We start from the raw sequence: 26360 nt of genomic DNA, 5'->3' as shown, positions 1-26360 counted from the left end.
GTTGAATATCTTTATTTTGCTAAAAATAAAAAACTTCACGTTACATGGATACATAAACTGTGTGGGATCAAAGCCTCATTAAAACCTTTTATCAGAAAACCCAGTGGGAAAAAACTCATAAAAGGAAAAAGAGTACTCGTCATTTCCCTTAACTACTCAGCCTGTTTGTATTGGTGCAAGTTCTCTAGATTCCAGGTGCGTGGGAGCTTTTTCCCGCTCATTTCTTCTATTTCAAAGGTTGCCGGTCCCAATTTCTTGGATACCCTGTAAGGCCCAACCCAATTGACACCCAATTTTCCTTTGCCTTCTCTGGATTGTATTTTGTCCGCCTTTTTCAAGACCAAGTCTTTCTCGTTGATTATCACCTTTCGCACCCTTCTGTCATGATACTTTTTGATTCTATTGCGGTATACTGCCATTCGCATGTAAGCTTTTTCTCTTCGCTCCTCAACAGAATCCAATGCATCCTTAACATTGATAGGATTTTGGGTGGCGCAGTAATAAATCACCCTGTCTGTAGGTGACTTGACTTCAACAGGAAGAACTTCTTCGGCCCCATAGACCAGCGAGAAGGGTGTTTCGCATGTCGCTGCTTTCACCGAAGTTCTATATGCCCATACCATATGCGGTATCTCATCCACCCAACCCGTTTTCTTATCACCGAGTCGCTTCTTTATGCCCTGAATCATGGCTCTGTTGGTAACCTCTGTCATACCATTCGATTGGGGATGATTGATGGAGGAAAAATGATTCTTGATCCCCATGCTTTCGCAATATGCTTTGAATTTGACACAGTTGAACTGGGTACCATTATCGGTTATGAGCATTTGCGGGATTCCAAACCGCATGATAATGTTCTCTCGTAAGAACTCGATCATTCGCTCAGGCGTTTGAGCGGTTACTGCCTCTGCTTCTACCCATTTGCTGAAGTGGTCCACCGCGACTACCAAGTACTTCCTTTTCCTTGTTGCTTCTGGGAATGGGCCCACTATATCGATCCCCCACGTCGCGAATGGCCACGCCGTCATTATAGTGACTTGTTCGGCTCCAGGGACATGCTTTTCATTCGCATGGATTTGACAGTTGTGACATTCCGCTACCATTTTCTGGGAATCCTCCACCACCTTTGGCCAATAATATCCCATCAACTTGACTTTTCTTGCCAATGCTGCGGATGCCTCATGTGCACCACAAATTCCTACGTGGAGTTCTCTCAGCACGTAATCTCCTTCGTTGCGGCTAATACATTTCAGCCATGGATATATATACGATTTCCGGTACAAAGTCCCATCTCGAATTGAGTATCTCGCTGATTGCCCAATTAGCTTTCTGGCCAAACTTTTATCAACCGGCAAATCTCCATTTTCCAGATATTGGCGAATGGGCATCCGCCAATCTTCATCATCTTCTAGCTCTTCGATAACCATAATCTGGTCGGCTTCGAATGCTGGTGACGACCTTATTTCCAAATTACATGCTTTTTAGCTCCATGGGTCCCTACTTGCTGCCGCTTTTGCCAACTCGTCAACCTTCTTATTCTGGCCCCTTGGAACATGCACCATCTCCCAGACGATTCCTTTATGTGTTAACTCCTGTGTCAATCTACTAACAACCTGATGATATTTGACCAAATCTTCTTGTTTCACCAGATAATTCTTTGTGATCTGATTTATCATAAGCTTAGAGTCGCTGTAGATTACCACTCTTTCTGGCATAAGCTCGTTAATCAATTTCAATCCGCATATCATTGCCTCATATTCTGCAGCATTGTTAGTAGTTTTGAATGTTAACTTTGCTGCATAGTACAGGCGAATAACGTCCGGACCTTTGATAACGACTCCCAGTCCAGCCCCATTTGCGGATAATGCTCCATCTGTGAACATACTCCACTCTTCTTTTTGTACTTTTGGACATTCGTTTTCATCCCACGTGAACTCATTCATGAAATCGGCAAGTACTTGACTTTTTAAAGCTGGTCTTCCTTCATAACGAATGTCGAATTCTCCCAAGCGAATTGACCATTCCATTAATCTTCCGGATGCGTCAGGTTTCTGCAATACCTTTCGCATTGGAATGCCAGTTCTCACAAGCATAGTATGCGCCTGGAAGTATGGCTTTAACCTAGCCGCTGTGGTTATCACCGCGAGAGCCATTTTATCTAACCTCGAATATCGAAGTTCTGCATCCTTTAAGACTTTACTCACATAGTAGACCGGATATTATTGCCCTTCTTCTTCTCGCACCATTACGGTGCATATCGCCGTGCTGGTGACGGATACATAAAGAAATAAATCTTCTCCATCCACTGGCCTGCTCATCAAGGGCGGATAACATAGTAATCGCTTTATCCCCTCGAATGCTTCTTGACAATCCGGAGTCCACTCGAAGGACTTAGATTTTTTGATGGCATTGTAGAAAGGTAGACATCTTCTAGCAGAGCATGATATGAATCGCCCTAATGCCACCAACCGCCCATTGAGTCGTTGTACTTCTCTTATGCTCCTTGGAGTCTTCATCTCCATCACCGCTTTAACCTTCTCAGGATTCGCCTCAACTCCCTTGCCACTAACAATAAAACCCAGGAATTTTCCTGCTCTCGCTCCAAACGTGCATTTCTCCGGGTTTAATTTGAGGCCATATTTGATCAGTACTTCTAGAATTTCTTTAATATCCTGCGGATGATCTTGCATTTTTTTGCTTTTAATGATCATGTCATCTACATAAATCGAGAAGTTCTCACCTGATTTGTCTGAAAATATCTTGTTCATCATCCGCTGATATGTTGCTCCCGTATTTTTCAGTCCAAAGGGCATCACCTTGAAGCAATAAGTCGCCTGATGAGTTATGAATGACGTCTTGATCTCATCCTCTTTCTCCATTGGTATCTGGTGGTAACTGGATTTCACATCAGTGAATGACAAAGCTTCAAATCCCGCAGTCCCATCTACCAATATATCAATGTTAGGTAGCGGGTACATATCCTTCGGACAGGCTTTATTCAAATCTTTGAAGTCTACACACATTCTGTATGTTCCATTTGGCTTTTTAACCAATACTACATTGGCTAGCCATTCTGGATAGGTGACCTCTCGGATTGCATCTGATTTTAGCAAATCTGCTACTGCTTTTTCAATCGCCTTCTGTCGTTCTGGCGCATGCCCCCTATTTTTCTGCCGCACCGGGGTTGCACTTTTATCCACATTCAGTCGATGTGTTGCTATTTCTGGGCTTATCCCCTTCAGCACTTCATCTGGTGTGACGAATGCCGACTCGCATTGGATCAACATGTCGGTAATGGCCTTCTTCATTTCTTCTGATAGTTCTGCTGCTATCCTTACTTTCTTGTCATCTAAAATGGCGAATAACTCTGTTTCTCCCAACGCTTCGGCTGGCAACTTCTCGTCAACTTTATCTTCTTCATCGGGCTTTTTTTCAAGCGATATTGTATAAGCTTGTTAAGATGTAAGCTGATCACCCTCAACAACCACTCGCCCTTGATGCGTTGGCAGGTGCAATGTCAAATGCTTCATCGAAATGAGCGACTCCGTTTCTGATAGAAACGGACGCCCCAGAATTATATTATAGGCCAACGGAAGATCCACAATTGCAAATTCCAGATCCCCTCTCCACTTTAGGTTCTTATCGCCTATTTCTGTCTCCAGCACAACCTGTCCACTGGTTTGAGATGATTGACCTCCAAAACCAATTACATCTATGAAAGTATGTTCTACTCGCTCATCATGAATCCCCAACTGGTTGAATGCAGTTCGAGTAACAACGTTGCAAGAACTGCCTGTATCTACAAGGACCCGCTTGATGTCCCATCCTTCAATGGCCACCGTGATCACCAACGCATCCGCATGCGGCTCCGTGATTCGCGCAAATGGATAATTGAGGGCATCCCCCCTACTTGTGTTGCTTTTTCGCTGTTCACGGCGAGATCTTTTTGTTGGGGGCTCATAGATTCTGCCAGCTATTACGTTAATCACTCCCTTTTTCTGCTTCTTTTCTGGTCTTCCTTCTGTTTCATGTGGGACTATTGTTTTATCATCAGTCGCTTCTTTTCTAACAAATTGACTTAGCTTGCCTCTCTCGATCAGCTTTTCGATCTCCCTTTTTAATTCGTAGCAATCATTCGTATCATGACCATTCAATCTGTGGAACCTGCAGTATTTATTAGGATACCGCCCCAAACTGGTTCGACCTTTCGCCTCGGGAAACTGCACATCTTTCTTTAAGGGGTTCTTTTCAATCCAAAGTAACACCTCATGGCGAGTCGTGTTCAATGGTGTTTGATATCCCCCTCATTGAAAGGAGCGATCACTTTTTCGGACAAAATTACCCTTGGATTGGGTTTGATTTTGATGGCGCCGATTGTCTGAAGTGGATCTAGCCACATCTCTCTCTCGCCTGGTTTGAGCTCTATGCTCCCTGTTAACATCATCCACCTCCATGAATTCCTTTGCTATTTTCATTAGTTCGGCCACCGTACGTGGCTTATTGCGAATGATTTCCTCCCGCATGCTCCAGTCTGTGGTTCCATCTGCCATTATGTTGCGAATGCTCATGATATCTGGATTCTGCAACCGCACCAGGATATCATTAAATGCCATGACAAATTCCCTCAGCGACGTGTAATTTCTCTGTTTGATCTCTTTTAGCTGTCTGTCCGTCACGTCCGCTGCTTTACAACCTACAAACTTTGCACAGAAATCACGACTGTACTGAGTCCAGTTGTGAATGGATTCGGTGGGTAGAGATCGGAACCAGTCGGATGCTGCTCCACCCAAAGTGGTCGAGAACAATCGACAAATTATGCTCTCGCTTGCTCCTGCAACATCCATTAACTCTCTATAGTTCCTGACATGCGTCTCAGGGTCAGAATTTGGATCCCCATAGTATTTAGGTATCGCCGGTGCTTTTATTCTGTGATCTGGAATAAATTCCCACAACGATGGGGCAAAAGGCGAATCACTCTGCACCACTGCTCTCGCCCTAGGAGTGTACCCCATTCGCTCCATCATGTTTCGCAGTTGATCTTCCAATTTAGTATTGGGTTCCCGCCGAACTTCTTCCATCCGCTGCTGGTGAATTTTGGGTGATATCCACGTGCCATACTGTGTTGACACTTGTTCTCGTTGTGGGTCTAACCGTTGTCCAGTTATTGGATCAAAATTCCAAGTGTGCTCCCGCCCAGACATATTCGTTCCAGTTATGGGCTCCGTTTGTTGTAGCGGAAAAATTCCTTGCATTTCTGACATCGGTTGGGATGCTTGCCAGGTCGGATGGATCGTCATATTAGGATCTTGGTGCGAGTAGTTGCCTGGATTGCTATGTGGTGTCATGCGACTACTCTGACCCACCCGAATTGTCTCTCGAGACGACTGCGGAAGCGTAGATATGGCAGGAATAGTTGATGGTTATGTCGAGGTGACAACGGGTGCTGGAGGGGCAGCCGCCACGGCGGTATTGTGATCAGCGATTGCAGTTAATAAACTAATCATTCGATCTCCAGCCGCTTGGCTCATATTCGTAGCCAAGACCTGTCCTGCCATTTGCACGAACTCACTATTCGACATCTCCATCTCAGTTTGCACTTGGACCTCCAATAATGGACTCAACTGTCCTGAAGGATTCGACGAGCTGGGTATCACAGGCTGTGTACTCGCAGGCTGCGAACTTATGGTCCGTGGACCTCTTGAGTTCATACTAGTTGATCTGGTTGTAACTCCGGTTGTTCGTGATGGTTCTGACATGTTCCTGGTGTACCTTTAACCAGATGTTGGTAAAAAAGGTCCACGATCACCGCACCAATTGATAACTTGCCGAATTTGATTGGATGATTCTCGTAGTAATAACCTGCAAAACAAAACCGGAGACAGGATCTCCGGGAAAACTCTCCGACGATCAAGTCAGTTTTATATGGAATTTAGTAAATCGATAGTCGTGCATATAGGAAGAGATGTAAAAAAAACTACCTCTCTCCTAGCTTCCTTATTTCTTTTATAAGCACCTTTAGGTAACCGCCTTCGGCGGTTACTCCTCCTGTGACCACGTCCCCCACGTAGTCATGTACGTGGTCCCTTATAACCGTTTCTCTGAATGGGTGGTTTTAGTGTATTTATTAGGATTCCGGGCTTTCCTTTATTAGGAGCTCATTCAACTTGAACCATGGGCTTAAGTTATCGTGGGTTGGGCCCGTGTTTTGGATTCGGCCCAGTTGGCTTCGCGAATCATCAATAATATATGAAATTGGATAATTGTTATTTAGATATGTAATTAAAAACAATTGTAAGTAATATGATTTAATTATATGGGAAGTAACTAATATACATAATTAATTGAGTGAGACATTTTAGTCACTTTATAATATTTCATTCCCTTACAAACCCTTCATTCCAAACAAGGGAAATGTACAAACTTTTATAAACCCTTACCATCCAACCAAACAAGGGTAAGGTTAGTGCTTCCCTTCCCCTTCCTCTCCCTTTCCTTCCCTTCCTTTATTTACCCTCCTAAACTCCACATCCAATCAATGCCTATATCTTTTATAAAAATCACTCAATTTTGATTTTATCCGACATTATAACGGTTTATAAAAATCAATCACTCAATTTTGTTTTTACCCGATATTATGATGGTTTATAAAGACTTTTTATAAAAAGTAAACGAAACCTCAAAACATATATTTTTAGAAACTTAATAATATAAATAGATTTATCTTCCTCTTTCATAAATACATTTATTTATACACTTATAAATACTCTCTTTAAATTCTGGGTTTAATTACATTGTAATACCAAAAAAAAAAATACTCTCTTTAAAAAATGTATTACAATCTCTATATAATTATTAATAATTTTTTAATTCTTTATATTTTTTTTGGTAGAAACAAGAAAGGAAACAAACAAACAAAGAAAACTAACCCGGGATCAGCCTAGGAAGGCTAACCCCAATCCTATCCTCTAAAGGAAGAGACGAAAGAAAGATGGGAGGATCAGAAAGGGTAGAAACACCTAACATCCCCTCATGCCCAGCTGCCGCCAAGCGATCCGCAACCCGGTTCTGTTCCCTGTAAATGTGGCTGAGCTTTAAGAACTCAAAGGAAGAGTGAAGCCTTAAAATAGCTTTGATAAGATTTTGGCTGTTAAGACAAATAGCCTAGTTATCAGAAATCCTGTTGATTGCCTCCATGTTATCAAACTCCACAGATAACCTCTTAACACCCAGGCTAATGGCAAGCTTGATACCCGAGAGAATACCCCAAAGTTCCGCCAAAAAGGAAGAACCCGTCCCCAGGTTCTGGGTAAACTCAGACAGCCAGGCGCCACCCGCATCACGAAGAACTCCTCCGGCAACAATCTTGCCATTGCTAAGGCAGGAGCCATCCGTATTCAGCTTCACCACCCCTTCTCTTGGCATGCTCCATCCAACGAGGTGGACCTCTCTTTTCTGGGTAGACCTGGCAAGGGGATCCCCTTTGAAGCTCTTAGTAATAATAGAGAGTTTTTTTCGAGAAGAAATCAAGTAAGTCAGGAATAAAGACAGTTTTATCAACAAAAATCTTCTCGTTCCTCCACTTCCAAATTTGGTGATAGATGATAGCAAAGAAAATGTCACCATGCTCCATGTTAGCCATTAATTTCCCACTAACACCATCAGAGAACCAGTCATACTCAGAGTGGGCCATGAAGGAAGGAAGAATGTGGTGAGGGAGAATTTTCTTCCACACCTCTTTACTCTTAGAGCAATCCCTCAGAGCATGGCACAAAGTTTCATCATGGCCTCTACATCTACTGCAAGCTCCTGAATCCGCCAAGTGCCGTCTGTGCCTATCCGAATTAGTAAGCAACCTGTTCTTGACTCCCAGCCACAGGAAACTCCTAATACGGTAAGGGATTTTATGGGCCCAAATGGATTTCCAAGTATCCGAGAGAGGATCGGCCCTATTAGGGGTAAAAGCTTCAAAGGCTGACTTGCAAGAATAAGCGCCATTGTTAGTCAGGGCCCAGCAATGTCTATCCTTGTCTTCCTCATGATTACTAATCTTAACTCCTCTAATTCTAAGGAGAGTCTCCAGGCTAAAGAAGGTATCAAACTTTGACCAGATCCAGTCTCCCTTAGAGTCCACCACATCGGCAATTCTCCAGTTACGGATGTTACTAGGCGGGGGGGAGCTACACACCTCTAAAAGCGGTTTGTCACCAATTTATATTATATCAAACATATTATTTTATTTTCATTTGGCAACTTAAAAAAAATCTTTCTAAAAATTTCAGATTACTTTAAGGAAGACTCGGTTTGGACATTATCACACATATCATTTTAAGACATATATTATATCAAACATATCATTTTATATCAGACATATCATTTTAAGAGAATGTGTCTTTTGAAAAGTGACATGCACAGTTTGGACATTGTCAGAATCACACAATCAGCACGGTTCTAAAAGAAAATAATTTATCCTCTTCAAGTCTAACTAGTAGTTGTTCTTTTTATCCATTAGAAAAGTTAGCTGGAAATTCTTTACCTTCATTAATAATTCTAGTACATTTATTTTTGAAAGTTTACACCTGGATGTTTGGGGGCAACTCCAGTGTTATCTTGTCTTGCCCACCGTTATTTTTTAATTATCATTGATGAATTCACTGGATTTAGATGGGTGTTTTGTTTAAAAAATAAGAGTGAGGTTTTTTCTACCTTTAGTGACTTCTATGCTATGATTTCTAATCAGTATAGTGCAAGTGTCAAAAACTTCTATTCTGACCTTTGGGAGGGGGATTTCAAAAATTACAACTCTTTCTTGTAAGTCATGACATTATGCATAAAATTACGTGTCCTTATACACATGCTCAAAATGGCAAATTAGACATGTAGTTTATATTTGTCTTACCCTATTAGCCAATACATCTCTACCATTAAAATTTTGGAACTATACTATACTTCACAATAGTCTACCTATTAGAGTTCTAAAAAAACAAATCACCATACCTCATTTTTTACAACAAACAACCTGATTATTCATTATTACGTATCTTTGGAAGTGGAATCTATGACAACCACAAGTTTGATTTTAGATTTAAGTTGTGTATCTATCTGGGTCCCTCTGCAAATCACTCTAGGGATATTTGTCTTGATTTTGATACTAGTCGAGTATATATCTGCAAATTTGTTCAATACAGTAAAGATATGTTTCTTGCCTCGTTAGCTGCTTCATCAACATCATCTACTAGAATCTCGATGAAAAGCACATCTTGTCAACTTCCATCTTTGCTTGGTCCGTATCCAGATGATCTCCCTATTCCCAATCCTGCACCCTCTTCCTTTGATTCTTCTTTTTCTTCACATCCCACTACACCTGTAAACTCCACATTATTGGGTTCTGCCGCTCGGAGCTTACCTTCAGATTTTAAGAAAAGGAACATTGTTCCTCTGGTTCCGCTACAAACTTCATCACCTACTATTCCATCCACACCCGTGCTAATCTCTAGGGCTGATAATGTGACTGCCATGCCTGTCAATTCTCAGGACCCTGTCTCATCAGCTACAACTCACTTTTCTACTACACCAGGACTTAATACTTCAACCACCCATATGACACCTAGCATAACAACGTCTACAGTATATGAAGTTGTGGCAGCTTCATCAACCATTCCCTGACCTACAGTTGGTACACAGTCTCATTCCACATCCACAACATTGGTTGGTCTGGTTCGTCAACATAACATGCAACTTCACCAGTCCACACTACATTCAAGAGGGTGCTTCGAGGATCTTCTTGCCACTCATCTCAGTTGCACAGTTGATCACACTTGTTTTAGTAAGGCAAACAAGCTCTTAGAATGGTGCAAGGCAATGTTTGAAGAGATTCAAGCCCTTCTTGGCAATGACACCTGACAATTAGTTCCTCACCCTCAACATCAACATGTCATCACTTCCCGGTGGCTATTTCACACAAAGAAGTGGTCTAATGGAACCTTTGATAGATACAAGGCTCGTGGTCAAAGCTACAATTATCATATCGATATTTTCCATTGCAGCAGCAAATGGCTAGTTCATCAATCAACTTGATGTCTCAAATGCATTTCTTCATAGAAACTTGTTCGAGACTATTTTCATGGAACAACCACGGTGGTTCAAAAATCAAGACAAATCGGACCATGTATGTCTTCTCAAAAAGAGTCTATACGGATTAAAACGGGCACTGTGTGAATTGTTCTCTCATCTCTTAATGGTCTTGAGAAGGATGACATTCATATGTGTCAGGCCAAGTATGTGACCGACATTCTTAATAGGGTTAAGATGATTGACACTAAACCCATATCAACACCCATGGTTACTACACAAACTCTCTCCAAAGATCTTCGCACCAGCTTGTCCTCCAGTGATGAATACAGAAGCATTGTAGGAGCACTTCAGTATTTAACGTTCACTCATCCTGCTATTGCATTTGCAGTCAATAAGCTATGTCAGCTTCTTCATTGCCCTACTAATGAGCATTGGAAGAGTGCTAAACGGGTTCTGTGCTACATTCATGACACATCTGATTTTGGAATCATGTCTACTAAAGATATAGATCACATTCATTGTTACTCTGACAGCGATTAGGGTGGGTCCCTGATAACAGAAGATCAACGGGTGCATTTGTTGAAACACCTTTCCACATAATTTTGATTTGACAAAATTATTTAAGATAAATTAAATATATTCTAAACACACTAAGTTTAAATGCTTTGATTTATTACACTAATGTGTTTGTTCAATGTTGAGTTAAATTGTTTATAAGACATAAAGACTAAAAGGCTTAAACCCCAATACAGAAGTCAAAGCCCAAGTCAAACAGATCAAGATAACTCGGCCCGCGTGTGCAAAACGATGTCGTTATGTACAAAATGCAGCTCAGCGGAAGAAGGATCTAGAAGACCTTCGTTGAACAACTTCGGAATGAAGCTGCTGAGTTGAATCGACAAAGAGTACAAGACAGCAGCTGAGCAAGAACAACTTCCAGACAATGTGTTTCCACTTTGGGTAAAGTTCAGAAGACACAGGACGTTGTCTAGTTGACCTTACCATAAATGGAGAGACATTCTGCCGAACTGACTAAAAGCTGACCAAGGACAGAAGATACTCAAATCTGATTGGCCGAGAGCTCTGAGCAAGACTGAGTGACAACGACAGGAAGTCGTTTCCCTCCAATGGTTATTTCGAAATTCGAAATGACTGATGTCTCAGAAGTCTCTATAAATAGTGCCCTTCAGTTGCTTCATTGGCACACAGAACATTATCAAGCCATTACGCTGACCAAAATTCTACTCAAAGTTCTGTGAGAAAAAGCAAAGCAAATACTTACACCAAATTATATATCTTTCGTGTAAAAGTCTAGAGTGATTATTCAATCATCTAAGGTGTCTTAGCAATTGTTGTTTAGGACAAATCTTTATCATTTCTAGAAATTAGAAAGGAGAGGCTGAGTACTCGGTTATAGTACTCAGCGAGAGATTAGGAGTGAGTAGAGGTATAGAGGAAGGTACTCTTGTTATACTCAGCTTCTAAGTTGTAAAAGGTTTGATGCTCTATCGTTAAAGAGCTCAGTAAAGAATTCGAAAGCTTGGAACGTGTTTCGGGGACAGGACGTAGGCTTAGAGGCCGAACCTGGATAAATCTGCTGAGTAACATCTTTCTAACCTTAAACTCCTTAATATATATATTGCTTGCTTAATCAAAACTGACCAAGTAAAGAGGTCGCGCTGAGTTGTGTGTATTGAGTATCTGAGTTCAGGAATAGACTCAAAGTGCTATCTCCTGACTCAACCAAGAAGCCGACTTAGTCACCAGTTGACTAAGCTAGTGTCTTATTTACTTAGCGCGCTGTGTAATCCTTTTTCAAAGAAAAAGAAGTCAGCCTTAGCGTACTTAAATTTTAAATAGTTCCTATCCCCCCCCTTGGAACTAACTTGTTACGTTATAAGGGACCAACAAGTGGTATCAGAGCTTAAAAGCTCACTGTGAAAGGTTTAACTACCTTGAGCTGATCCCCACTATGGCTGAAAACAACACTCGGTTTCTCCCAGGAAACCAGACAACTCAGATCTTACCTGAGGGGCTGTCCATTACTCGACCTCCCCTATTCTTCGGGTCTAACTACACCTTCTGGAAGAATAGGATGAAAAACTTTATTCAGGCAACAAACATGAGTGCATGGCTTTCAATAGTCCAAGGCCCGTTTGTTCCTATTGAAGTTGTGGCTGGCCAAACAGTTGTCAAAGCTGAGGCCAAATGGACAGAGGATGATCTCAAGAAGCTACAAAATCACGCTTCGGCTATAAATATGCTTCACTGTGCGCTTGATGCTGCATAATATAATAAGATATCAGGTTGTGAGTCAGCGCAAGAGATCTAGAAGAAGCTGGAGGTCACCTACGAAGGAACCAACAAAGTGAAGGAGTCCAAGGTGAACCAGCAGATGAGACTGTATGAGCTGTTCGAAATGAACGATGATGAAGGAATATCTGACATGAATGCAAGGTTTACAAACATCATCAATGAGCTCAAGAGACTTGGGAAGATCTTCACTGAGGAAGAACAAGTCAAGAAGATTCTTAGGAGTCTTCCTAAAAACTGGCAAGCAAAGAAGACTACTGTTGAGGAAGCTCAAGACTTAACCACCTACAAATATGATCAACTCATCGGCTCATTGCTGACCCATGAGATCTCTATGAAGAATTTCGAGGTGAAGGAAAAGTCTGAAGACAAGAAGCAAAAATCTCTTGTCATAAAAGCTGACTCCACTGATGGGAGCTCAACAGATGATGAGGAGATGGTTATGTTCACCAGGAAGATGAAGAGGCTGTTCAGAAAGAATGACAAATATTCCAGGAAGCCTTACAGAAAGTTTGATAAGTATAAAGCTGAGTCCAGCGACAGCAAATACAAGAAGGACAACTCAAAGCCCATTACATGCTTTGAATGTCATCAAACTGGCCATATCAAATCAATCTGCCCCACGCTGAGGAAAGAAAGGAAGAACGGCAAAAAGGCAATGGTGGCAACATGGAGCGACAGTGATGAGTCTTCATCATCAGAAGCTGATGCCACTGAGTCAGCAAAGATCTGTTTTATAGCTGACGAACTTGCTGAGCCGTGCATCTCTGAGCATGCTGACCCCTCCATTGCATCTGATGACGAGGAGCAATCAAATGAGGTAATATCACTACCCCAGCTCATAAATGAAATAGTTAATGCCCTGATTGATCTTTACACACTTGTCAAAAAGTGTAATAAGAAAGTTAGAGCACTCAGCAGGCGCTGTGACGAGGTTGAAGAGGTCAAGCTGAGTGACCTCAGATTCCTTCTTCAGGACAACTCAACTTTGCATGATAACATGGAGATCATACATAAGTCTGTCTCTGAAGTCCAATCAGTTTCTAAGAAACTGAGAAAGGACGTCACAACTATCCAGAACCAACTGAAGGTTCCAAACAAAAGAAATATTCCTCTGAATACTCAGTACCAAGGTACTGGTCAGCAGAGATGGAATCCTCAGCGGAATGTCCAGTGTGACTTCTGTGGGAAGAAAGGACACACCACAAAGGTGTGCTAGCACGCTCAGCACTGGGGTGCTGACCAGTCAGTGAGAAATCCTAAACGGAAGGTCAGCTGTGACTTCTGTGGAAAGAATGGCCATACTGTTCAAGTATATCGCCATAAAATAAAATATGATGCTTTACCTGTTGAACCTAACAAGCAAGGACCCAAAAAGAATTGGGTACCTAAGAGTAACTAGTTACATTGCAGGTAAGCCTGAGATGTGCTGAGAAGTCAAAGATGTGGTATATTGACAGCGCATGCTCGAGGCATATGACTGGTGATGAAACTCAGTTCATCATATTTGAGCGTAAATGAGGAGGAAGCGTAAGTTTTGGAGACAACAAAAAGGGTAAGATAGTAGGGTCAGGAACCGTTGGAGGTAATCCTACTATTGAGTCAGTCTCCCTAGTCAGCGGACTCAAATATAACTTACTCAGCGTAGCTCAGCTATGTGATAATGGGAGAAAAGTTATATTTGATGACACTGGATGTAAAATATACGAGGGTAAAACTAATGAGTTAATTTTAACTGCCCCTCGCATTGATAATGTCTTCATGCTGAACTTGGAGAAAAAGTTTTCAAAAACTGTATGCTTAGTTTCAAAGGAAGAAAATTCCTGGCTATGGCACATGAGACTTGGTCATGTAAGCATGGACCTCCTGGCCAAATTAGCAAGAAAGCAACTGGTTGAGGGACTGTCAGAACTTAAATTTGAAAAAGATCAACTATGCCACGCCTGCCAAGCTGGAAAACAAACCAAACAATCTTTTCATAGTAAAAATATTGTCTCAACTAAGCGTCCGTTAGAGTTACTACACTTGGATCTCTTCGGTCCAGTCCAGCCACTGAGTCTGGGTGGAAGAAGATTTTCCTTGGTCATTGTAGATGACTTCTCTCGGTACACTTGGGTCATCTTGCTGAGTAGCAAGGATGAGACCTTTGAGACATTTTCAAATTTGGTTAGAAAACTTGAAAATGATAAAGACCTAAAATTGGCTCACATCCGAAGTGATAATGGTGGAGAATTCAAAAACCAACAGTTTTTTGAATTCTGTGAAGCCAGCGGCATTGACCATAATTTTTCTGCTCCTAGGACACCTCAACAAAATGGGGTTGTTGAAAGGAAGAACAGAACCTTGGTTGAGATAGCCAGGACAATGCTGAGTGAGCATAGACTTCCAAAGTACTTTTGGGGAGAAGCTGTTAACATAGTGTGCTATATTCTTAATAGGGCTCTTGTTAGACCTATACTAAAGAAAACCCCCTACGAAGTTTGGAAAGGACGAAAGCCCAACATTGGATACTTTCGTGCCTTTGGCTGTAAATGTTTTATTTTAAACACCAAAGATAGCCTAGCTAAGTTTGACTCAAAAGCTGATGAAGCTATCTTTTTAGGCTACTCAACAAACAGCAAAGCATACAGAGTTTTCAATAAACAAACTCAAGTTTTAGAAGAGTCAGTACATGTTGAATTCGATGAAACTAACCCTGTAGGAAGATATCTGCCGCTGACCGAGGATGATCCACACTCAGTACCCGCTGATCAAGATACAGCCGCTGAGTCATTCCCTCAAGGGTTGACCAAAGGTAAAAGTGAACCTCAAATTGTTTTCACTGGCCAATCTATGCCTGCGGAGACTGTTGAAACACAGACAGCACAAGACATCAATCTACCAAAGGAGATAAGGATACCAAGAGGACACTCAGAGAGTGCCATTCTTGATGCCGCTGAGAATACCCTGATGATAAGAAATCAACTCAGGAGATACCTCAGCAACGTAGCCTTCGTCTCAGTTCAGGAACCTAAGAACTTCGCTGATGCTGAGGAAGATGAATTCTGGATGAGCGCAATGCAAGAGGAACTTGACCAATTCAGAAGAAACGGTGTATGGGAGTTAGTGCCACATCCAAGGAGTCAGAAGACCATTGGAACAAGATGGGTCTTCTGCAACAAGCTGGATGAGCAAGGAAATGTAGTCAGGAACAAAGCAAGGCTTGTAGCTCAGGGCTACAGTCAGCAAGAAGGTATTGACTACGGTGAGACATTTGCCCCAGTGGCAAGGCTAGAGGCTATTAGAATTTTGTGCGCTTATGCAAGTTATATGAACTTCAAACTGTTTCAAATGGATGTTAAGAGTGCATTCCTTAATGGAGTTATAAACGAGGAAGTTTATGTTAATCAACCTCCAGGGTTTGAGGATCCTAAATTCCCAAACCACGTTTATAAACTCAAAAAGGCTCTGTACGGCCTTAAGCAAGCACCACGTGCTTGGTATGAGAGGCTGACCAGTTTCCTGCTGACTAGAAATTATGTCAGAGGCAAAGCTGATACAACCTTATTCATTAAGAGAAAGGGTAAAGATACCCTGCTGGCTCAAATATATGTTGATGATATTATTTTCGGTGCTACTAATGAGTCAATGTGCAAGGAATTTAGCAAGCAAATGCAGACTGAGTTTGAAATGTCTATGATGGGAGAACTCAACTTCTTCCTTGGACTTCAAATCAAACAAGGGAAAAATGGCATCTTCATCAGTCAAGCTAAATATGCCAAGGAGATATTGAAGAAATATGATCTTGAAAATTGCAAGCCAATATCCACCCCTATGGGCACTGACACTGTCCTCTGTGCTGATGAGAATGGTAAGTCGGTAGACAGAAAATTATATCGAGGTATGATAGGCTCTCTACTTTACTTAACAGCAAGTAGACCGGACATTCAGTTCTCAGTATGCTAGTGTGCTAGATATCAATCTAACCCTAAGGAATCTCATTACATAGCTGTAAAAAGAATCCTTAGATATTTGCAAAGCTCAGTGAACGCAGGTTTATGGTATCCCAACACTCATTGTTTCACACTCGTTGGATACACTGATGCTGACTATGGACGAGACAAGCTTGAACGAAAAAGCACCTCTGGAGGATGTCACTTCTTAGGAAGCTGTCTTGTATCCTGGTTCAGCAAGAAGCAGGCGTCAGTAGCCTTATCTACCACTGAAGCTGAGTACATTGCTGCTGGACACTGTGTTGCTCAAGTCCTATGGATTAAGCAACAGCTTGAAGACTATGGTGTTCAAACAAAGACAATTGAGGTCAAATGTGACAACAAAAGTGCAATTGATCTATCCAAGAACCCAATTCAACACAGCAGGATAAAGCATGTCAGCATAAGACATCACTTCATTAGAGACCATGTACTCAAGGGTGAGATAAAGCTGACCTACGTCCCAACGGATGAGCAGCTTGCGGATAGCTTCACAAAGCCACTGGCTCGTGAGCAGTTCAGCATACTAAGAGAAGCCATTGGTATGTTTAATCCTCTTCAGTAAATTCCAGCTCTTAATATATATTCATGCTGAGTGAATTAACATGCTGAGTGATCTATTATTTGCTGAGTGAATAGATGTATGCTGAGTGATTAATGCTGAATGAATGAATATCACATACTGAGCAAACATTGGCACCGAGTAGTTATTTCAAACTGAGAAATCATCCGTTTGTATAAAACTGACCACTCAGAATATAAAACGCTTAGTATTCTAAACGCTGAGTATAAGATCCGTTGCATTTAATGCTAGAGCACGCGAATAGCCACCTAGGATGATGTATGCGCCGAATGTGTCATAAAAGCCAGGATCATTGTCGGTTGACAATCCCAAGGCAAAACTGACACATGGATTCGATAAGATCCACTTTTCACCGCTATAAATAATGGGCAAATACCCATTGTTATCTCTTTACACTTACCAAATCCTCTGGCATAAGCATTCTCTCTCTCAAGACTTCCAAATCTCTCTCTGAAACTATGACTAAGGTTTCCGTAAATATCTCCGGTGCCGGTCACCCTAAGACCAGTTCCGATGAACCATCCAGACAAACTACTTCGCCTAAAACGACTAAAGCCACCACACCGAGCAAAGGCAAAGCTGGCCAAGCCACTTCCTCCAAAGGAAAGCCGACCAAAGTAAGAACCTATACTAAGGTTTTCGAGGACGTCATAGAGTGGAAGATAGACTTCTCGAGATAGTTCTCTGAGGCCTTCGTAACAACCGAGCAACCATTCTGTGAATGGATATCGAAGAATGGCTGGACCGAGCTATTTTCAATTAGAGACCCAACTTACCCTGACCTAGTAAGGGAATTTTACCATAATCTGCGGGTTGCTGACGATAACCAGGACTGTCTAGTAACGGTGGTAAAAGAGAAAACCATCTTTGTCAACCCTACTTACCTTGCCAATCTGCTGAAATTGAAGAATGAGGGAACAAAGCTGAGGAGAACTGGTGATCATGAAGGAACTGGGTACGTAGCCACCTTCTGCAAACCCCATGGTCATTCTGGAGAAATCTCAAGCTCTTCAATGGGTCAGCATCAAAAGATGGCACACTACCTGCTGACCAATTACATCTACCCCAAGATTAATTGCACCAGCTCAGCGACGAATTTCGAGCAATGCTTCATATGGCATATGCTGACCTACAAGCCCATCAACATGCCAGTTTTCCTAATCGCTGGCTTCCAGAGGAGCATATGAACTTTAAGGCTGGGCTCACTCATAACCAGAATCCTCATAGACCATCAGATTGATCTATTCGAGGAAACTCAGGCCCAATGCTCTGAGATAACAGCTGCTGCGCTGCGTGCCCTGAAGTATAACCAACCGATTAAGAAAGGCAAAAATGCTGATGAGGCTGATGAGGAGACAACTATCTCAAAGAAGGGGGAAAGGGACAAAGGCTCCGGCTGCCAGAAAAAGGAAAGCTGTTGGGACTCCTTCAAAGAAGGCTGAGCCTCAGGCCAAGAAGCTAAATTCAGCTGCTCAAAAAGGTCAGGAGAGACCTAAGTCAGCTGAGAAGAGAAGCAGGCAAGATGAGCCTGATACTGAGGAAAGACTGGAAGCTGAGCAACCTTTGAAGAAGAAGAAGTCTTCAGAGCTGACCCCAATTGATGCTATCCCCACTGACATCATTGTTCCTGGTGATTCTCACTTCACACAGTGTCAAGGAACTGAAGCTGAGCATCAAGAAGATGATGTGGAACTGGATGATCACTTTATCACTCAGGTGGAAGAAGAGTTAGATAACGAAGATCAGGATAATGAGGAAGCAGAAGAAGAAGAAGAGGAAAGCCATCAGGATGACACTGAGGAGACAGCGAGTGAAGAGGAAGCTGCTGACCCATCTAATACTGAGTTGGGTGCAGATAAAGAACAAGAACAAGCTGACCAGCTCAATGCTGATCAAGAAGAAACTTCTCCTTCTCACTCAGGAGAATCTATCCAAGCTGACACTCCTCCTCCTCGCAGAAGAAGATTAGTAAAGGCAAGTCAGAAAACTGTCATTGACCTTCCTGTTCAAAAGCCGACTAAAGATCCTTCTTCTCTTAAACTGAAGTTTTTCAGTAAGCAAACCCCTTCTTCTCAACAAGCTTCTCTTGAAAAGTAAGCCTCTGTTTCTTCACAAAAGGAACAAGCCGACTTGAATGCTTCCGCTAACTCTACAAGCCAAATTGAGCAAGTTCTCATCATTGTTGCTGCACCAAGCACTGTGCTGACTCAGAACATTCTTGCCCCCGTCAGCACTGAATCTATTAGGGTTACTACTTCACCAACCATAATTCCTGCCGATCAACCATCTCTTCCAGAACACCAAGTGCAGACTGAAAACTCCATTCCATTCACTGACCACGTCATAACTCTGACTCCTCCACAAACTGGTCATACTGAAGAAACTATGCAACACGATGAAGGATCCCTAAGCTATCTACATGCCACCGAGTCTGGTAGAAAACTCATCAACTCGGTGCAGTCATTAATTAATGACATTCATCAAACTGCTGAACCTACTGCTGGGTCTAGTGGTAATGCATCAACTCAGCTGTCCCAAGTCACTCAGCTCTTAAATGAGGTAAAAGGACTAAAGGATTTGCTAAGTGATATGATCTCAATTCAATCACATCAGCCCAAGCAGGACTCAATAACTAAGCTGGCTGAGCTCCAACTGACAACTGTTCAACATCTTAACACTCTTTAAGGCCAATTCTAGACCTTGTCAGCTGCGAATACTCAGTATGCAACTTCTGATGAAGTTAAGATGCTCTTTGAACAGCTTCACACTGAGCAGCTCAAGACCAATAATCAGCTGGCCTCCTACTCTCAATGCTCGGTGGAGCAAATTAGCGAAGCAGTTCGCCTGCTGAACTTGAATAAGCAAGAGATGGACACTGACCAGATGAAGCAGAATGAGATATTGGTCAACTCTCAAAGGATCTTCACTCATGTGCGTCATAACAATATCCAGCGTCAATATTATGACTCAGCACTGCTGAAGACCTTTCATCAAGTTTTTGCTGCGCAGTCAGATACAATTACTTGGGTAGGTAAGTCTCAAGCCTACATCCTGAGCTTACTCAGCACCGCGGAACTAGGTATACCTAAAGATGTCTTGGATGAAGGCGTCATTGTTTTCGACGGTATCAATGAGAGTGCCGATAAACTTAAGGAGTTGTCCGGCGTGCTGACCACTGCAGTCTTAACCGACTCCTTTAGAATTCCTCCTCCAACCGATGCTGACAAAACGGGGGAGAAAGAACAAGCTAGAACTCAGTAGGAGGCTCCTAGAAGTAGTCAGTCTAAGCAAAAGAAAAAGAAGTAGAAATGGGCTAGCTTAGTTTTTGTACTTAGTCTTTTATGCTCATCGTTTGCTATGTATGCTGACTACTTTACTTTAATACAATACTTGCATCTTTCATCCTAACTTGAGTTATTTCATACGATGCTGAGTATTATGTTATTATGTATCTTCAAATACATCAACTATGTTTAATGCTTATAATACTTGTTGATTGTATTTTATGCTGATTAAATGTTTGACATTGTCTTGTATGTTTATAAAACATTGTCTCATAAGACCCATTGAACAAAATGATTACTCAGTGCTCTCTGAATGTTAAACCTTCCGCTTAATACTGAGTAAAATAGAATATGTTCCATGAGCTGACCTATATCTGAAAACTGACCTTAGACTTACTCGATTAAACCTTGAGTAAAACTAAGTCAGCAGCTCAACCCTGACGGGGGAGTTTGCTAAGTAATTATAGGTCAACTATCATGGGGGAGCTCTGAGTTCCTCGCTGAATAGTTTTGCCAACATCAAAATGGGGGAGTTTGTTGAAACACCTTTCCACATAATTTTGATTTGACAAAATTATTTAAGATGAATTAAATATATTCTAAACACACTAAGTTTAAATGCTTTGATTTATTACACTAATATGTTTGTTCAATGTTGAGTTAAATTATTTATAAGACATAAAGACTAAAAGGCTTAAAGCCCAATACGGAAGTCAAAGCCCAAGTCAAATAGATCAAGACAACTCGGCCCGCGTGTGCAAAACGCTGTCGTTATGTACAAAACGCAGCTCAGCGGAAGAAGGATCTAGAAGACCTTCGTTGAATAACTTCGGAATGAAGCTGCTGAGTTGAATCGACAAAGAGTACAAGACAGCAGCTGAGCAAGAACAACTTCCAGACAAAGTGCTTCCACTTTGGGTAAAGTTCAGAAGACACAGGACGCTGTCTAGTTGACCTTACCATAAATGGAGAGACATTCTGCCGAACTGACTAAAAGCTGACCAAGGACAGAAGATACTCAAATCTGATTGGTCGAGAGCTCTGAGCAAGACTGAGTGACAACGACAGGAAGCCGTTTCCCTCCAACGGTTATTTTAAAATTCTAAATGACTGATGTCTCAGAAGTCTCTATAAATAGTGCCTTTCAGTTGCTTCATTGGCACACAGAACATTATCAAGCCATTACGCTGATCAAAATTCTACTCAAAGTTCTGTGAGAAAAAGCAAAGAAAATACTTACACCAAATTATATATCTTTCGTGTAAAAGTCTAGAGTGATTATTCAATCATCTAAGGTGTCTTAGCAATTGTTGTTTAGGACAAATCTTTATCATTTCTAGAAATTAGAAAGGAGAGGCCGAGTACTCGGTTATAGTACTCAGCGAGAGATTAGGAGTGAGTAGAGGTATAGAGGAAGGTACTCTTGTTATACTCAGCTTCTAAGTTGTAAAAGGTTTGATGCTCTACCGTTAAAGAGCTCAGTAGAGAATTCGAAAGTTCGGAACGTGTTTCGGGGACAGGACGTAGGCTTAGAGGCCGAACCTGGATAAATCTGCTGAGTAACATCTTTCTAAGCTTAAACTCCTTAATATATATATTGCTTGCTTAATCAAAACTGACCAAGTAAAGAGGTCACGCTGAGTTGTGTGTATTGAGTATCTGAGTTCAGGAATAGACTCAAAGTGCTATCTCCTGACTCAACCAAGAAGCCGACTTAGTCACCAGTTGACTAAGCTAGTGTCTTATTTACTCAACGCACTGTGTAATCCTTTTTCAAAGAAAAAGAAGTCAGCCTTAACGTACTTAAATTTTAAATAGTTCCTATCACCCCCTTGGAACTAACTTGTTACGTTATAAGGGACCAACAACATTTTGTGCCTATCTTGGTTCAAGCATTGTCTCTTGGCAGACTCGCAAACAACCAACAATTGCTCGATTCTCCACTGAAAGTGAATATAAAGTTGTTGCTAATGCCACAACTAGGGGTGTTCATCGGTCGGTTCAGTCTGAAAACCGAACCAAATCGAAATAACTAAAAATCAAAGTCTCAAAAATAAAAACCGAACCTAACCAAATAATAATAAATAACCGAACCGAACCGATCGAATTATTTCGATTGGTTCAGTTCGGTTATTCGATTTCCTTATATTAAAAAATTTAATTAACAATTATTTTTATGTAAGGTTAATATTACACCGTTAATGATGTTGTTGGGTATTTACTTATATATACAACAATTTTTATTTTTATTTTTTTTTTGGATCGAAAGAAAAAAAAAGAATAGAAAGAAAAAAATATAGAAATGAAATCAATCTTAATTCCAAATATGAATTAGTGTACAATTGTACTAAATTGGTAGACAAACATTAAATAGACCAATAATATAATCACTTAGGCAATCCAAAAACTATTATGCTTAACAAAGATTCTAATAATATAATTCTAAATCAAATATAACTTAGAACAATAAATGACATACACTAATTATATTTAATTTATTTCGGTCTGTTCAGTTAATTTGGTAATTTTGATTTAAAAACCGAACCGACCGAAATTACTTGAAATATTATAAAAATAAAACCGGAACTGAACCTAATAGACCGAAAACCGAACCGAAAAGAACCGAAATTCATCGGTTCAATCGGTTATTTCGGTCTGGTTCGGTTTTTGAACACCCCTAACCACAACTGAGCTTCTATTGTTTCGATCTTTGCTATCAGACTTGGGGTTTCCACTTCCTACACCCACATTCAGCTTTGGTATGACAACGTTGGGGTTATCTACCTCACTTCAAATCCGGTGTTTCATGCCCCAACAAAACACATTAAGCTTGATTATCATTTTGTTCATGAACAAGTTCAAAGTGGATTCCTCAGTGTCCGCTTCATTCCTATTGATGATCATCAAGTCGCGGACATCCTCACTAAGCCGCTTGCTACTGCACATTTTGCTATGCTCCATTCTCGCCTCTTTGTTCGTGCTTGCCATCATCTTGAGGAGGGTAATAGAGATAATGTTACACATTATCTATTATTTAGATTCTTATCTAATTAGTGTTTATAATTGTCCATAACACTTAATGTGTATCTTAATCCTACACTAACTCATGTATCTATCACTATAAATAGAAGGTTTTATATCTTAACCCTAATTAAGGGAATCATTATATTTCTATAGGCTTAATACATCATTTGCCCCCTGAACTTGTCCAAAATGGTTGATTGGCCCCCTGAACTTTCAAAGTGTCGTGATAACCCCCTGAACTTGCATAAAATGTTCAGTTAACCCCCTGAACTTGCATAAAATGTAATCAATTAATCATTCGGTTGTAAAAAAGTAAGTCAAATGCGGAAGATATGTTACACGTGCCTTAGAATGTTATTACATACTTCACAAAATAGATTAAAACATGTTAAAAAAGAATTCGTTACTTATTCAACTATAAAACATTTTCTTCTCTAATATTATAATCGCATAAACTGACCTTGGTCGTTTTACTTTTTTAAAATGTGTGCAATATATCTTCCGCATTTAACTTACTTTTTTATAACCGAGTGATTAATTGATTACATTTTATGCAAGTTCAGGTGGTCAATCAACTATTTTAGACAAGTTCAGGGGGCAAATGATGTATTAAGCCTATTTCTATACTTCTTTCTATCTTCATTATACACATGTTCTCACTGTATATCTATTATACATCCAACAAGATGAGCCTTTTATCGAAATATCTTTTAAAAGAATTTTGAGGTATTATACAATCCCAAATGGGATTATGTAAGAAACATTTTAAAATTTTAATTTGAGATACGTTAAATATGTAGAATATTGTATATTCTATTAATGGATTTCGTGAAATTTCCAGGCTCGCAACTCGTAATAAAGAAAAGAAGAAAAGGAAAAAAAAAAAAAAAAAAAATCTCTTACAATATTTATTCCTGTATATATCATTATTGTTGGCATGAGATGTGAATAATTTAGTGAAAGAATAAAGAAAAAGAGAAATTCCAGAGAAGATTTAATAATGCATGTATGCATTTTCTTCGTATTCCTCATGATGGCTTTATAGACGTACATGCATATATATCAAACGACGCAATACATGCATGCAATCGAATTACAATTACACCCTTCATTTTCAAATAAATCACTATATATAATATATCCACCTCAGCCTACAATTACACCCTTCATTTTCAAATAAATCACTATATATAATATATCCACCTCAGCTGAGCCGAGGTTTGTTCTACTCATGCTTAGCTAAACAATAGACGAGCTTGAGTTCGGTTTAAGCTCAATATCCTATTTGAACTCTCTGTTCATTTAAAAAAGTTATCTGATTCGTGAATAGCCTATTTATTTATTCACGAATTTACCAAACAGTTCGTTAAGTATGTTCATGAAATTTGCTCACGAATAACTCATTAATTATATATGTACATTACATAATGTTGAAACCTACAAAACTAAAGTTTCGCACAAAATTATGTAGTTTTACCTTATCCTCTTTATAAAACTACTATTATTAAAAAAAAAATCAAACCAAACTTAATTCCTAACCTGTTCATGAATATTATAATTGAATTTGTTCATAAACTTGTTCACGAATCTATAACTGAACCTGTTTGCAAGTTTTCGAGTTAAATTTACCTCCTTTATGAATTGAGCTTCAAAACCGTGCAACTTCGACTAATTTATAAATCAAGTCAAACATGCTTGAATTAATATTAATAATCAAAATGAGGTAAAGCATGTTGAAGAAGGGGTCCATTGTTTTGTACTCTTTGGATTTGACCAGTATGCCGTTTAAATCCTTCTTCTTTTTTTATGAACAAACTCTTTAAAGCCATCTTAGCTAGTTGACAGTTTGCAACTATCAACTGCACTCTATTTTTATTACCAAGTTTTCTTCAAGAACTAATACAAGGCACATGTGATTTGTTTTCATCAAATACAGATAATTACATATAGGTCCTTTTATTTCTTAACATTCTAAAATTAATGAATGTTTTCTTTCACTATTTATCAAGATACACGTGTGTGTCATATGAGTTCTCTCTTTTAAATGTATATATTAAGAAAGAACATGTCTTTTACCCGTTGTAACTTAGCATTATCTCCGTAAATTCTTAAAGTTTTGACATCATGACATATATATTGTCGTATCTTATTAAAAAAAAATTGAAACAAATAATAATATAATAATTATTTTTAATCAAAACAACAATGTGGTCTATAGGAAAGTTTCTACAGTACTCCCATTTTAAATATAAATGTAACATATATATTTTTATTATATATAAAAAAACTTTCAGCATCAATCCTTCATTTTATTAAGAAGTAAATATGTGGAAAGTATTTGAAAATATATTCTAGAATTTCTCTTAGTAAAGTAATATTTCTTCATAACTATACACACTCAACGTGTATACTTCTCTGATGAGTTTATTAACTATGGGCGGAATAGTAAATTTGTACAAGTTTCTTTTCCACCGAGTAAAAAAAAACCTTATTGAAAAAGGAAGCATTAGCAGTTTCCAAGAATTTCTTTTTCTCAAATCACTTTATGAGAAAATGGAGAAAAAATTAAGATAATAAAAAAAGAAATGTTTTTTTTTTAATTTTTTTCTGAAGACAATAGAGGAACTAAAACTAGTATAGTGATGAGCGTGAGTAGAAAAGGAAACTAAGTTGATACTGTTATGTTTATTTGTGCAAAGTGTGATGGTGGTCCGATGCAAAGTAGTGGTACTAAACAACCTAATGGAGCAAAAAACAAACAAAAGAAGAAGAGAAAATGAAAGAAAGGAAGAAAATAATGTCAACGGTAAATTGAAAAGATGCTCTGTTTACAAAATTTCTTTCTTTTTTTGATTACTTGATGACTCCTTTATCAATTTCTGTGTCTGCCCCCATATCAATCATACATCTATACTATACACCCTTTGCTTATTTTTTCACCTCCATTTAAAATGAATCAAATCATGTCCCACCCATTTGTCTTCCTCTCTTTTTCCTTTTTCTTTTTTTATTCTTGAAAATGTTGATTATTCACTTATGCTACTAAACTACCACAATGTAACAGAATTTGCACACAATCACCCCATCTACCAAAACCTAATTATGAGAAAATTG

The sequence above is a fragment of the Euphorbia lathyris genome, chromosome 2 (genome assembly GCF_963576675.1).
Source record: "Euphorbia lathyris chromosome 2, ddEupLath1.1, whole genome shotgun sequence".
NCBI lineage: Eukaryota > Viridiplantae > Streptophyta > Magnoliopsida > Malpighiales > Euphorbiaceae > Euphorbia > Euphorbia lathyris.
Note: the sequence above shows the minus strand (reverse complement) of the source record.